Source organism: Triticum aestivum, chromosome 2D (genome assembly GCF_018294505.1).
Source record: "Triticum aestivum cultivar Chinese Spring chromosome 2D, IWGSC CS RefSeq v2.1, whole genome shotgun sequence".
Classification (NCBI taxonomy): domain Eukaryota; kingdom Viridiplantae; phylum Streptophyta; class Magnoliopsida; order Poales; family Poaceae; genus Triticum; species Triticum aestivum.
Genome location: NC_057799.1, coordinates 317,572,413 through 317,584,444, shown reverse-complemented (window position 1 = coordinate 317,584,444; position 12,032 = coordinate 317,572,413).

The following is a 12,032-nucleotide window of genomic DNA, read 5'->3' as shown; positions in this document are numbered from 1 at the left end:
CACCGCGAGCGGCCCGCCAGGTATCCGCGCGTCCTGCCAGAAGGCCGTGTTGGACAATTATGAAATTTCATGATTAATTTGAGAATATAAAATACCCCTCAATTTTATTTTGAGAATATAAATCATGATTAAAATAATTATTAGCATGTAGCCGTAGCATACCAGATGAACAAAACATCATAAATAGCAGCATTGCACATGCAACAGTAGCAATAATAATAAAAAATCAGATCACGGCACATGTACTGATCGGTTGTAGATGAAGTGCCGGAGGCTGTTGCAGAGGTGATGTTGTCGACAACGATGTTGCCGAAGACCGGTCGAAGCAGACATTGGTGATGACGAAGTGCAGCAGCGCCTGGCCTTGGACGTAGACGAACCGTGATGAACAATGCGAGCAGTCGCGCGAAGCAGTTCCTAAAAACCTAATTTGTCCTCTCCCGATGTGGGATCATAAGAGCAAGAGGTTTCAGAGACCTGCTCTCCTGCTCGCCGGTGTGCGCCAGTGTTCGGGATGAAGTAGACTACGATGGCGGCACAAATAGGCCCGAGCCCGGCTAGGTCAGGTGAGGCAAGCGTGTCGTCCTCTCTTTCTCTTGTCATATCAATCACTAAGTGTAGTGGGAAGAGCACACTATATAAGGTGATCCAACACCACCACCACTAGCGGTATGGCACTAAAGATTTGCACCACCTCTTGCCATTTATTCATAGGCCGGAATTTCGACGACGAGTAGGCCAGTGGCGTACTCGGGGGGAGAGGGGGTTGTGAAAGTGCAACTAATCCCCAGGTGGTTTTGGTAATTCATAACAACGTATAGCTCACTGAACTAATATTCATTCAAGTCTAATATTTCAGAAAGTTCAATGAATGGCATGGCATGGACTAGATATGTGGACCCCTCAAAATGCTAAGGACACATATTGGCAAAAGCTCAAGACTCTTCATTTCTATTTTAGTGATCCAAGATCACATTGAGTCCATAGGAAATCCAATACTATTAAAAGGGGATGAGGTGTTGCTTAATGGCTTGCTTGCTCAAATGCTTAGTGACATTGCTCCAAATCCCTCAACCACTTTCTCATTCCAAATATGTCAAAATCCCAAACTCCAACTAGGCTCCACCGATTCTTTCTATCCGGAGCCACCGAGTTCATATGACATAGCCACTGCAAGAAACCCTAACAGTTTGGTCACGCCGATATGGATCTCGGCCTCACCGAGATGGCCTTGCCAACGCTCTATGACTTGTTGCATTTATTTCGGTCTCACCGAGTTATGCAATCGGTCTCACCGAGTTGGCTGGACATTCTCTCTGTTGCCTTATTGCTTCACTTCGGTCTCACCGAGTTGATGCAATCGGTGCCACCGAGTTGATGTTTTCCCTAAGCCCTAGAACATCGGTCCCACCGAGTTGTTCCAGTCGGTCCATCGAGATTCATAACGTTCACATTTTGAACTAAGTCGGTCTCACCGAGTTAATCTATTCTGTCTGACCGAGTTGGGTCAAATGTGTGTAACAGTTGGATTTTGTATGGAGGCCATATATACCCCTCCACCCCCTTCTCCATATAAGAGAGAGCCATCAAAACGTGCCTACACTTCCAGCATACATTTCTGAGAGAGAAGCACCTACTTATGTGTTGAGATCAAGATATACCAATCCAGCCTCAAGAATCTTTGATTTCTAGCCTTCCCCAAGTTGCTTTCCACTCAAATCATCTTTCCACCATATTCAAATCTGTGAGAGAGAGTTAAGTGTTGGGGAGACTATCATTTGAAGCACAAGAGCAAGGAGTTCATCATCAACACACCATCTATTACCTTTTGGAGAGTGGTGTCTCCTAGATTGGTTAGGTGTCGCTTGGGGGCCTCTGACAAGTTGTGGAGTTGAACCAACAAGTTTGTAAGGGCAAGGAGATCGCCTACTTCGTGAAGATCTACCCAAGTGAGGCAAGTCCTTCGTGGGCGATGGCCATGGTGGGATAGACAAGGTTGCTTCTTCGTGGACCCTTCATGGGTGGAGCCCTCCGTGGACTCGCACAATCGTTACCCTTCGTGGGTTGAAGTCTCCATCAACGTGGACGTACGATATCACCACCTATCAGAACCACGCCAAAAATATCCGTGTCTCCATTGCGTTTGCACTCTCCAAACCCTTCCCTTTACCTTCATATGCAATGTTCTACTTTCCGCTGCTACACTCTTAGAATTGCATGTGTAGGTTGATTGCTTGACTTGTGCTAGTTCTAAAATCTGCCCACAACTAAAATTGGGAAAATGTTAGATTTTTATTTGGTCAAGTAGTCTAATCACCCCCTCTAGACCTACTTTCGATCCTACATGTGGTATCAGAGCTTTGGTCTCCATTTGCCTTGATTTCCATAGCTTTGGTGATCATAGCCTTCGTTTCACAACCTAGGAGAGTATGGCGTCTAGCGAGGGAAATTACCACCGTAGAGGTCCTTAATTTGATGGTACTAATTTTGCTAGTTGGAAGCATAAGATGAAAATGCATATTCTTGGTCATAACCCCGTCGTTTGGGCTATTGTGCGTATTGGCTTGCAAGGTGATTTCTTTGAGGATGGAAAAGAACTGGATCGTGAAGCATCCGCGAAAGAGATGAAGATGTTGCAATACAATGCTCAAGCTTGTGATATTCTCTTCAATGGATTGTGCCCCAAAGAATTCGGCAAAATCAGTCACCTTGAGAATGAAAGGAAATTTGGGATACTTCAGTTGATATGCACGAAGGTACCGAGTCTGTCAAGGAATCTAAATTGGATGTGCTTTAAAGTCAACTTGACAAGTTCAAGATGAAGGATGCTGATGGAGTCGCCGAGATGTACTCTAGGCTTGCTCTCAGCACAAATGAGATTGCCGGCTTAGGAAGCGAAGAGATGACCGGCAAATTCACCATCAAGAAGATCCTAAGAGCCTTGGATGGAATATATGATACCGTGTGCACCTTGATCCAAATGATGCCCAATTGCAAAGATGTCAAGCCCACGAAAATCATTGGTAGAATTGTTGGTCATGATATGTCACTCAAGAATAAGGAAGAGCTCCACAACAAGTCAAGTGGTGCTTACAAAGCTTCAACTGATGCTCCTACAACATCAAGTGAGAAGCAAGTCTCCAATGAAGAATTGAGATTAATGGTGAAGAACTTCAACAAGTTTACAAGAATAGAAGCAAAGAGAGAAGCTCCAAGTCAAGATCCTACAATGACAAAAGATCTTCTAGTCATGATCGTAATTGCTACAACTGTGGAAGTCCGGGACACTACTCCAATGAGTGTACGGCTCCCTACAACAAAAGAGAAGATTCACCAAAAAGGAGAAGTAGAAGAGATGAATCACCTCCAATAGAGAGGAGTATAGATGATCGTTATGAACGAAGACCCTGTCGTAGAAGCAAGGATTCTGAAAGGAAGGACAAGTCATCAAAGAGCTACACAAGACAAAGACATCAAGCTCACGTTGGTGAATGGGTATACGGTTCCAACTCCAACAACTACTCCGAGAGAAGCTAACACTCCGACTTCGAAGGTACTCAAGATGAAGGTGTTGCCAGTCTTGCACTTGTGGAATCCAACTCCTACGACGTATTTGAGTCACCAAATGAAGGAATTGGAAGATGCTTCATGGCTAAAGGCCCTAAGGTATCACACCCCGAGTATGTTGATTTCAATAGTGATTAAGATGATTTGCTAGGTGATGATGATTTACTTGTTGACAACACTAGTGATGAAAACTATGATGAACTTGCTATTAATCATGCTAATCAAGATGAAACGGATGACAATGATAATAAGGAGATTGAGCGTCTAACTAAAGAACTAAACACTCTTAAGTTGGCTCATGAAACAACTCTAGAGCATCATAGAGAGCTCCTAAGGACTCATGAGAAGCTACGCTTCGAGAAGCTAAATTTAGAGCAAGAGCACGAGTTCCTAAAAGCTATCAATGATGATCTTCGGAAGAAGAGTTCTTCTTATCTTGCCAAACGTCTCCTCTTGTCTACTTATTTTCCACAAGTAAAATCTAGCAATAAGAGCAAGAAAGAGTCTTCCTCTAGTAGTAACAATAACCATGTTAAATCCAATATTGTTGCTTCTAGTAGTTCTCTTGATTCCACTAATGATTTAGCCAAGTTACACTTGAGCAAGAAAATAACTTATTGAAGGGAATTATAGAGAAAGGTGTTTACAAGAGCCTTGCCGGAAGTAAGCAATTTGAGGAAATTGTATGCAAGCAAGGAAGGCATCGGAAGAATCAAGGTGTTGGTTTTGAATAACAGTTCAATGCCAATGGAGTTGAGTGGGAAGAAGATCAATACCCCAAGACGAAGTTTGTTGCTCAACAACAGAAGTATGATCCCACTTCTTTCAAGGGAACACAAGCTCAAGATGATCTTCCACCACAAGACCACAAGCTAAAAGGCAAGGACAAGCTTCAAGAAGCGATTGATTCATTTGAAGAAGCTCCTAAGGCCGTGGTCAAGTGGGTTCCCAAGACTACGTCAAGTTCCACTTCATCAAGTATGACTACAACTCCAAGGATTCCCATCAAGTTGATGTGGATCCCAAAGAATAAGAACTAGAGTGTTCTTGAGGGTGACTCCGCCAACATACTTCACTCATATTCATTTTGGCAAGAACATGTGCAATCAACTTCCATATCTTGCACTAGTTCATGGAGTCACAAACCCTCTTGTTGGTAAGACAATGGACAAGGTAACCTAATGCTTTCATGGACATCATCATACTTGTGTTTCACTCTATGTGTATGGATATCCTTGTATGTTCCTTGTGGGACTAACCCATGTAGGTATTGAAAGTGCAACACTCCAATGGATTGCTCCAAAAGATCTACATCAACATTGAGCATCCACATGTTCAACATCTACATGAAGTCGCCATCGACAAAACGCAAGGTTAGTTCATCCCTCTTAGGGGGAATATCACATCTAGGGGGAGCTTTGCTCTAAAAATTGAGCTAAACAACTCTAATGGTGTGAACACAACAATGCTTTAGGTAAAAGTGGTAACCACACTTGTGCTTAAACAATGAGTATGACCTACGATCAAATGTTCTCATTTGACTCCTAAGTCAATATACTCATATATAGATGACCTAGTCATCGCCAATTGCTTGATAGATGCTAGAGTGTAGGTGCATGATTTGTCACATGTTTCATTTGCTATCTTATTGTGTGAGCATGTTGGATGCATAATTTTCTCCATTTAAGGACATCCATTTGTTGTTTTGAGTGTTTGGTTTTTATTGGCCAAATGGACAGACAAGAATGCCTAAGTACTCTCTCTAGCTATCTATGCTTTTTCTCTTCTCAAATTCTATTCATGCTACATCACAAAATTTGAACAAGTCTTTTTCGGACCCTCCTGGCGAGGAGCACTCGGAGCCACCGATCCATCAAGGGCTAAACTCCAAACCTCTTAGTGAATTTCGGCCAGACCAACACATTCATACTCGGTCCCACCGAAACCACTAGGTTGATCTAGGTTTTCACCTCTGTGCCACCAATTAGAACTATTAGGTTTCACCGAGTTGCAGCAACTGCAAGCAGTTTTGCATCTCGGTGCCACCGAACCGTTCCACTCAGCGCCACCGACAGCTAATGGGTATATATACCGCGACCCCTCGTTTGGAAATTTCTTCAAACTCTCGAGCTCGCCCCCCCATTGTTGCCGCTCTTGGTCTCCAGATCATCGTCGTCTCCACCTGTGCGCCGTTGTCGTAGGTCTCCGTCGCCGTCAACGGAGATCGCATCCGCCATTGCCGCCGTAGCGAGCCATCACCAAGTTAGGGTATGGTTCGACCCCTTTGTGCAATTTCCATTCTCCGATTCAATGCACAAAGTAAATGCCTATATTCTTGCCAAGATTGAAAACTTCCTATCCACACAAAAACTCCTCTAGATTAGAGTTGATGCAAAATCTTAGGGTTAGGTTTCCGCCAAACTCATCTCGGACCAACCGAAATGGAGTTTTCGGTCCCACCTATTGGCCCTGGCCATTGCACTAAGTACAACTCGGTCTGACCAAAACGCACTGGTCGGTGAGACCGAAAGCAATTTATCAGTGAAACCCTAGCATATCGGAGTCACCGAACTACAACTCAGCCTGACCGAAACTGCATGTTTAGACTCTGTTAAGTGTTTCGGTGTCACCAAGATTATCATATCGGTAGCTCCGAAATGCTTTCTGCAGAAAACTAAAGTTAAGATTTTTGAATCAATTTTTGCAAAAACCAGTTGTCTTTTGTGATGCTCATCCACTTTACCTACATCCATCTATTCACAGGGTTAGTTTGTAGAGATGTCTGAGGCCAGTGATAGTCAGAACAGGTCAGAGGAGCAAGTCAACCTCAGTGAGGGCACAAGCCCTAGTGGTAGCTATGATGAGGGTAGCAGAAGCACCCCTAGCAACTTGCCAAAGGCTGCTACTAGACAGAGGAAGAAGAGGAATTCTGACAGTGAAGATGAGGATTTTGTGATTGAGGAAGAAGTGACATCCAAGAAGAAAGTGGTCAAGAAAGAGTATGTTGGTGTTGCTGACACCACCAAGCCAGGACTGCAAAAGAAGGCTCCTGCTAGTAGAGCTCCTATGTCCAAAGTGAGGCAGTCAACTGTGACACAAGAAACTATGAAATTCACCCTTGAACAATCTGAGGATGAAGCTGGAGATGGAAAGAAGAAGAAGAAGAATAAGAGGGCCAGAACAAACACTGCTAAGGTTCTTGGCAAACCTTCCATGAGGGAAGAAGAGGAGGAGGAGGAAGAAGTTGTTGCACCACCTGCCAAGTCTCAAAAGTTGATGGCTGATGCCATTATGACTGGTGCTGCTCCTTCCAAGCCCAAGACAAAACCTCCACCTGCTGCACCCAAGCCTTCTGCTCCTAAGAGATCAACTAGAAACATATCAGCTACAGAGAAGAACAAGGCCCCAGTGCCTGAGGTCCAAGATGATGATGAGCCACTAGTGCTAGGAAATTGAAGCCAGAGATTCAGACCATAGTTGAGAAGCTGAGAGATGATGCCGAGGACAATGATGCTAGAACTACAACAAACAGATTCCAGACAGTGCCAAGGGCACAGAGGTGTTCTGCTGAGCCAGTTGCAGACTTGAGACCTGCTCATTCCGCTCCTGCCACCACAGCCACAGTTGCTCCTCCAGCATCTACTCCACCAGCTCCACAGACTTCAGCAGAAGCATTTGCAGATGGACTCCTCTCAATGCCGTCTACGCACACCGGAGCTACAAGCGAGAAGACCCCTTCAGGAGCTCCCGAAGATCATGCCTAGAGTGTCGTATAACACTATATGTTTTCGAACTTTTTGGTAACTTGTTGCCAAAGAGGGATAAAGTGTATAGATCATAGGGCTTCGAGAGAGAGTGCCTTTTACTTTTGTTGGTTTCATTTGCCTTGCTACAAATGCTACTTGTGTGTTATGCTCGTGAGATACTTATGTGATCATGTGTTTGATCATACTACGCTTAATGTGTGATTGCATGATTATATCTATGAATGTTTGCGTATGATCAATCACTTTTATCCTTGGTGATGAGTGCATGTTATTTGATACGTCTCCAACGTATCTATAATTTTTGATTGTTCCATGTTATTATATTATCTGTTTTGGATGTTTTATATGCATTAATATGCTATTTTATATGATTTTTGGGACTAACCTATTAACCTAGAGCCCAATGCCAGTTTTTGTTTTTTCCTTGTTTTAGAGTTTCGCAGAAAAGGAATGCCAAACGGAGTCCAAACGAAATAAAACTTTCGCCATGATTTTTCTTGGACCAGAAGACACCCAGGAGACTTGGAGTGCAAGTCAGAGGAGCCTCGAGGCGGCTACAAGGCGTGAGGGCGCGCCCAGGGGGTGGGGCGCCGCCTAACCTTGTGGGCCCCTCGTAGCTCCCCTGACCTAATTCTTTCGCCTATATATACTCTTATACCCCAAAAACATCCAGGGGAGCCACGGAACCACTTTTCCACCGACACAACCTTCTGTACCCGTGAGATCCCATCTTGGGGCCTTTTCCGGCATCCTGCCGGAGGGGGAATCGATCATGGAGGGCTTCTACATCAACACCATTGCCTCTCCGATGAAGCGTGAGTAGTTTACTTCAGACCTACGGGTCTATATCTAGTAGCTAGATGGCTTCTTCTCTCTCTTTGATTCTCAATACAAAGTTCTCCTCGATGTTCTTGGAGATCTATTCGATGTAATACTCTTTTGCGGTGTGTTTGCCGTGATCCGATGAATTGTGGATTTATGATCAGCTTATCTATGAATATTATTTGAATCTCCTCTGAATTCTTTTATGCATGATTTGATATCTTTGCAAGTCTCTTCGAACTATCGATTTGGTTTGGCCAACTAGATTGGTTTTTCTTGCAATGGGAGAAGTGCTTAGCTTTGGGTTCAATCTTGCGGTGTCCTTTCCCAGTGATAGTAGGGGCAGCAAGGCACGTATTGTATTGTTGCCATCGATGATAACAAGATGGGGTTTTCATCATATTGCTTGAGTTAATCCCGCTACATCATGTCATCTTGCTTAATGCGTTACTCTGTTCTTATGAACTTAATACTCTAGATGCAGGCAGGAGTCAGTCGATGTGTGGAGTAATAGTAGTAGATGCAGAATCGTTTCGGTCTACTTGACACGGACGTGATGCCTATATTCATGATCATTGCCTTAGATATCGTCATAACTTTGCGCTTTTCCATCAATTGCTCGGTAGTAATTTGTTCACCCACCGTAATAATTTCTATCTTGAGAGAAGCCTCTAGTGAAACCTATGGCCCCCGGGTCTATTTTACATCATATAAGTTTCTGATCTACAATTCTAGTTTCCTATTTACTTTCCTTTGCAATCTTTACTTTCCGTTCCATAAACCAAAAAATACCAAAAATATTACTTTACCGTTTATCCATCTCTACCAGATCTCACTTTGTGAACAACCGTGAAGGGATTGACAACCCCTTCGTCGTGTTGGTTGCAAGTTGGTGTTTGTTTGTGCAGGTATTCAGTGGCTTGTTGTGTAATCTCCTACTGGATTGATACCTTGGTTCTCAAAACTGAGGGAAATACTTACGCTACTTTGCTGCATCACCCTTTCCTCTTCAAGGAAAAAACCAACGCAAGCTCAAGAGGTAGCAAGAAGGATTTCTGGCGCCATTGTCGGGGAGATCTACACCAAGCGAAGACATACCAATTACCCATTATAAACTCTCATCTCTCGCATTACATTATTCGCCATTCGCCTCTCATTTCCCTCTCCCCCACTTCTAAAACAATTTTCGGAAAGATTCACCTTTTCTTCGCCCCTCTTTCGTTCGTATTTTCATTTGCCTTGATGTCTTATTTGGCTCGTTTGCTCATTTAGTTGGAATAATTGTGTATTTATTGCAAATCAGAGAACCTAAGATCTATGGATCCTCATCTGCTTGCCAATCTTTTTAAGAGATCCAATTATGATGAACCAATTGCTAGTGAGTTTTGTGCACTAGATTATCTTTATGAATTGCTTGAAATTCGTGAATCTGAAAATTGTGATGAAGTACTCTATGAAGTGATTCAAGATAGATCTTTGAATAAAAAGCATGATTGCAATGATGTTATTATAAATTATGTTAATGTCAATGTGCTAATATTATGCAAAACCCTAAGCTTGGGGATGCTAATTTTGCTATGACTACTGATTGTTGCAATGATCATGATTGGGGTGATTCTTCTTATGATCTTCAAAATTTATTTAAACCCCATGATTAATATGAGATTGATAATAATTTTTGCAATAATATTGAAAGTGGGTTCGGAGAAGTCATGACTTTATTTTATGATAATCCCACTATTTCGGAAGAGTGTCAACTTTGCACGCATGTGGATCATGAAGAGAAAATTTTATGTAATAGTTATATTGTTGGATTTGATTATGACCTCACATGTAATTATTGTGAGAGAGGGAAATATGGTTGTAGAAATTTTCATGTTACAAAATTACCTCTCGTTATGTTGAGATTGCTATTGTTTCTTTCTCCTTCCTTGCATATGCTATTTTTTGCTTGTCTTGTTAATTTGTTTGCTTATAAAATCCCTATGCATAGGAAGCATGTTAGACTTAAACTTGTTTGTCACATGTCTCATGATGCTATCTTTGTGTTTCAATTACTATCTTTCATGTGAGCATCATTGAAATTATCAATGCCTAGCTAAAAGGCTTTAAAGAAAAGTGCTTGTTGGGAGGCAACCCAATTTTATTTTTGTTCTTGCTTTTTAGGTCCTGTTTTGCTTTGAATAAATAATCTAGCCTCTGGTTAGATGTGGTTTTGTGCTTAAATTAGTGTTTGTGCCAAGTAAGACCTATGGGATAACCTACGGTGATAGTTAATTTGATCTTGCTGAAAAACAGAAACTTTGCGCTCACGAAAATAATGCTCATTTTTAGCGAGAGAGTGATTTCTAGTTGAATATTTTTGCAGAAGATTAATAGAAAAATTATCAAGGACTTCCTATTTCCTCAGGATTTTTGGAGTTACAGAAGTATTCGAAATATCCAGATTGCTACAGACTGTTCTGTTTTTGACAAATTCTGTTTTTCGCGTGTTGTTTGCTTATTTTGATGCATCTATGGCTAGTATCAGGGGGTATGAACCATGGAAAAGTTGGAATACAGTAGATATTACACCAATATAAATAAAGAATGAGTTCACAACAGTACCAACAGTGGTGATTTATTTTCTTATACTAACGGAGCTTACGAGATTTTCTGTTGGAGTTTTGTGTTGTGAAGTTTTAAGTTTTGGGTAAGGATTTGATGGACTATGGAATAATGAGTGGAAAGAGCCTAAGATTGGGGATGAACAAGGCACCCCAAGGTAATATTCAAGGATGTCAAAAATCCTAAGCTTGGGGATGCCCTGGGAAGGCATCCCCTCTTTCGTCTTCGTCTATCGGTAACTTTACTTGAGGCTATATTTTTATTCACCACATGATATGTGTTTTGCTTGGAGCGTCTTGTATGATTTGAGTCTTTGCTTTTTAGTTTGCCACAATCATCCTTGCTGTACACACTTTTTGAGAGAGACACGCATGAATCGTGATTTATTAGAATGCTCTATGTGCTTCACTTATATCTTTTGAGCTAGGCAAAATTTGCTCTAGTGCTTCACTTATATCTTTTTAGAGCACGGCGGTGGTTTTATTTTATATAAATTGATGAACTATCGTACTTCACTTATATTATTTTTGGAGTCTCTAAACAGCATGGTAATTTGCTTTGGTTATAAAATTAGTCCTAATATGATTGGCATCTAAGAAGGATATAATAAAAACTTTCATATAAAGTGCATTGAATACTATGAGAAGTTTGATTCCTTATGATTGTTTTGAGATATAAAGATGGTGATATTAGAGTCATGCTAGTAAGTAGTTGTGAATTCGAGAAATACTTGTGTTAAAGTTTGTGAGTCCCGTAGCATGCACATATGGTGAACCGTTATGTGATTAAGTCGGGGCATGATTTTTTTTTGATTGTCTTCCTTATGAGTGGCGGTCGGGAATGAGCGATGGTCTTTTTCTACCAATCTATCCCCCTAGGAGCATGCACGTAGTACTTTGTTTCGATGACTAATAGATTTTTGCAATAAGTATGTGAGTTCTTTATGACTAATGTTGAATCCATGGATTATACGCACTCTCACCTTTCCGCCATTGCTAGCCTCTCTAGTACTGCGCAACTTTCGCCGATACCATAAACCCACCACATATCCTTCCTCAAAATAACCACCATACCTACCTATTATGGCATTTCCATAGCCATTCCAGGATATATTGCCATGCAACTTTCCATCATTCCGTTTATTATGGCACGCTCCATCATTGTCATATTGCTTTGCATGATCATGTAGTTGACATCATATTTGTGGAAAAGCCACCGTTCATCATTTTTTATACATGTCGTTCTTGATTCATTGCACATCCCGGTACA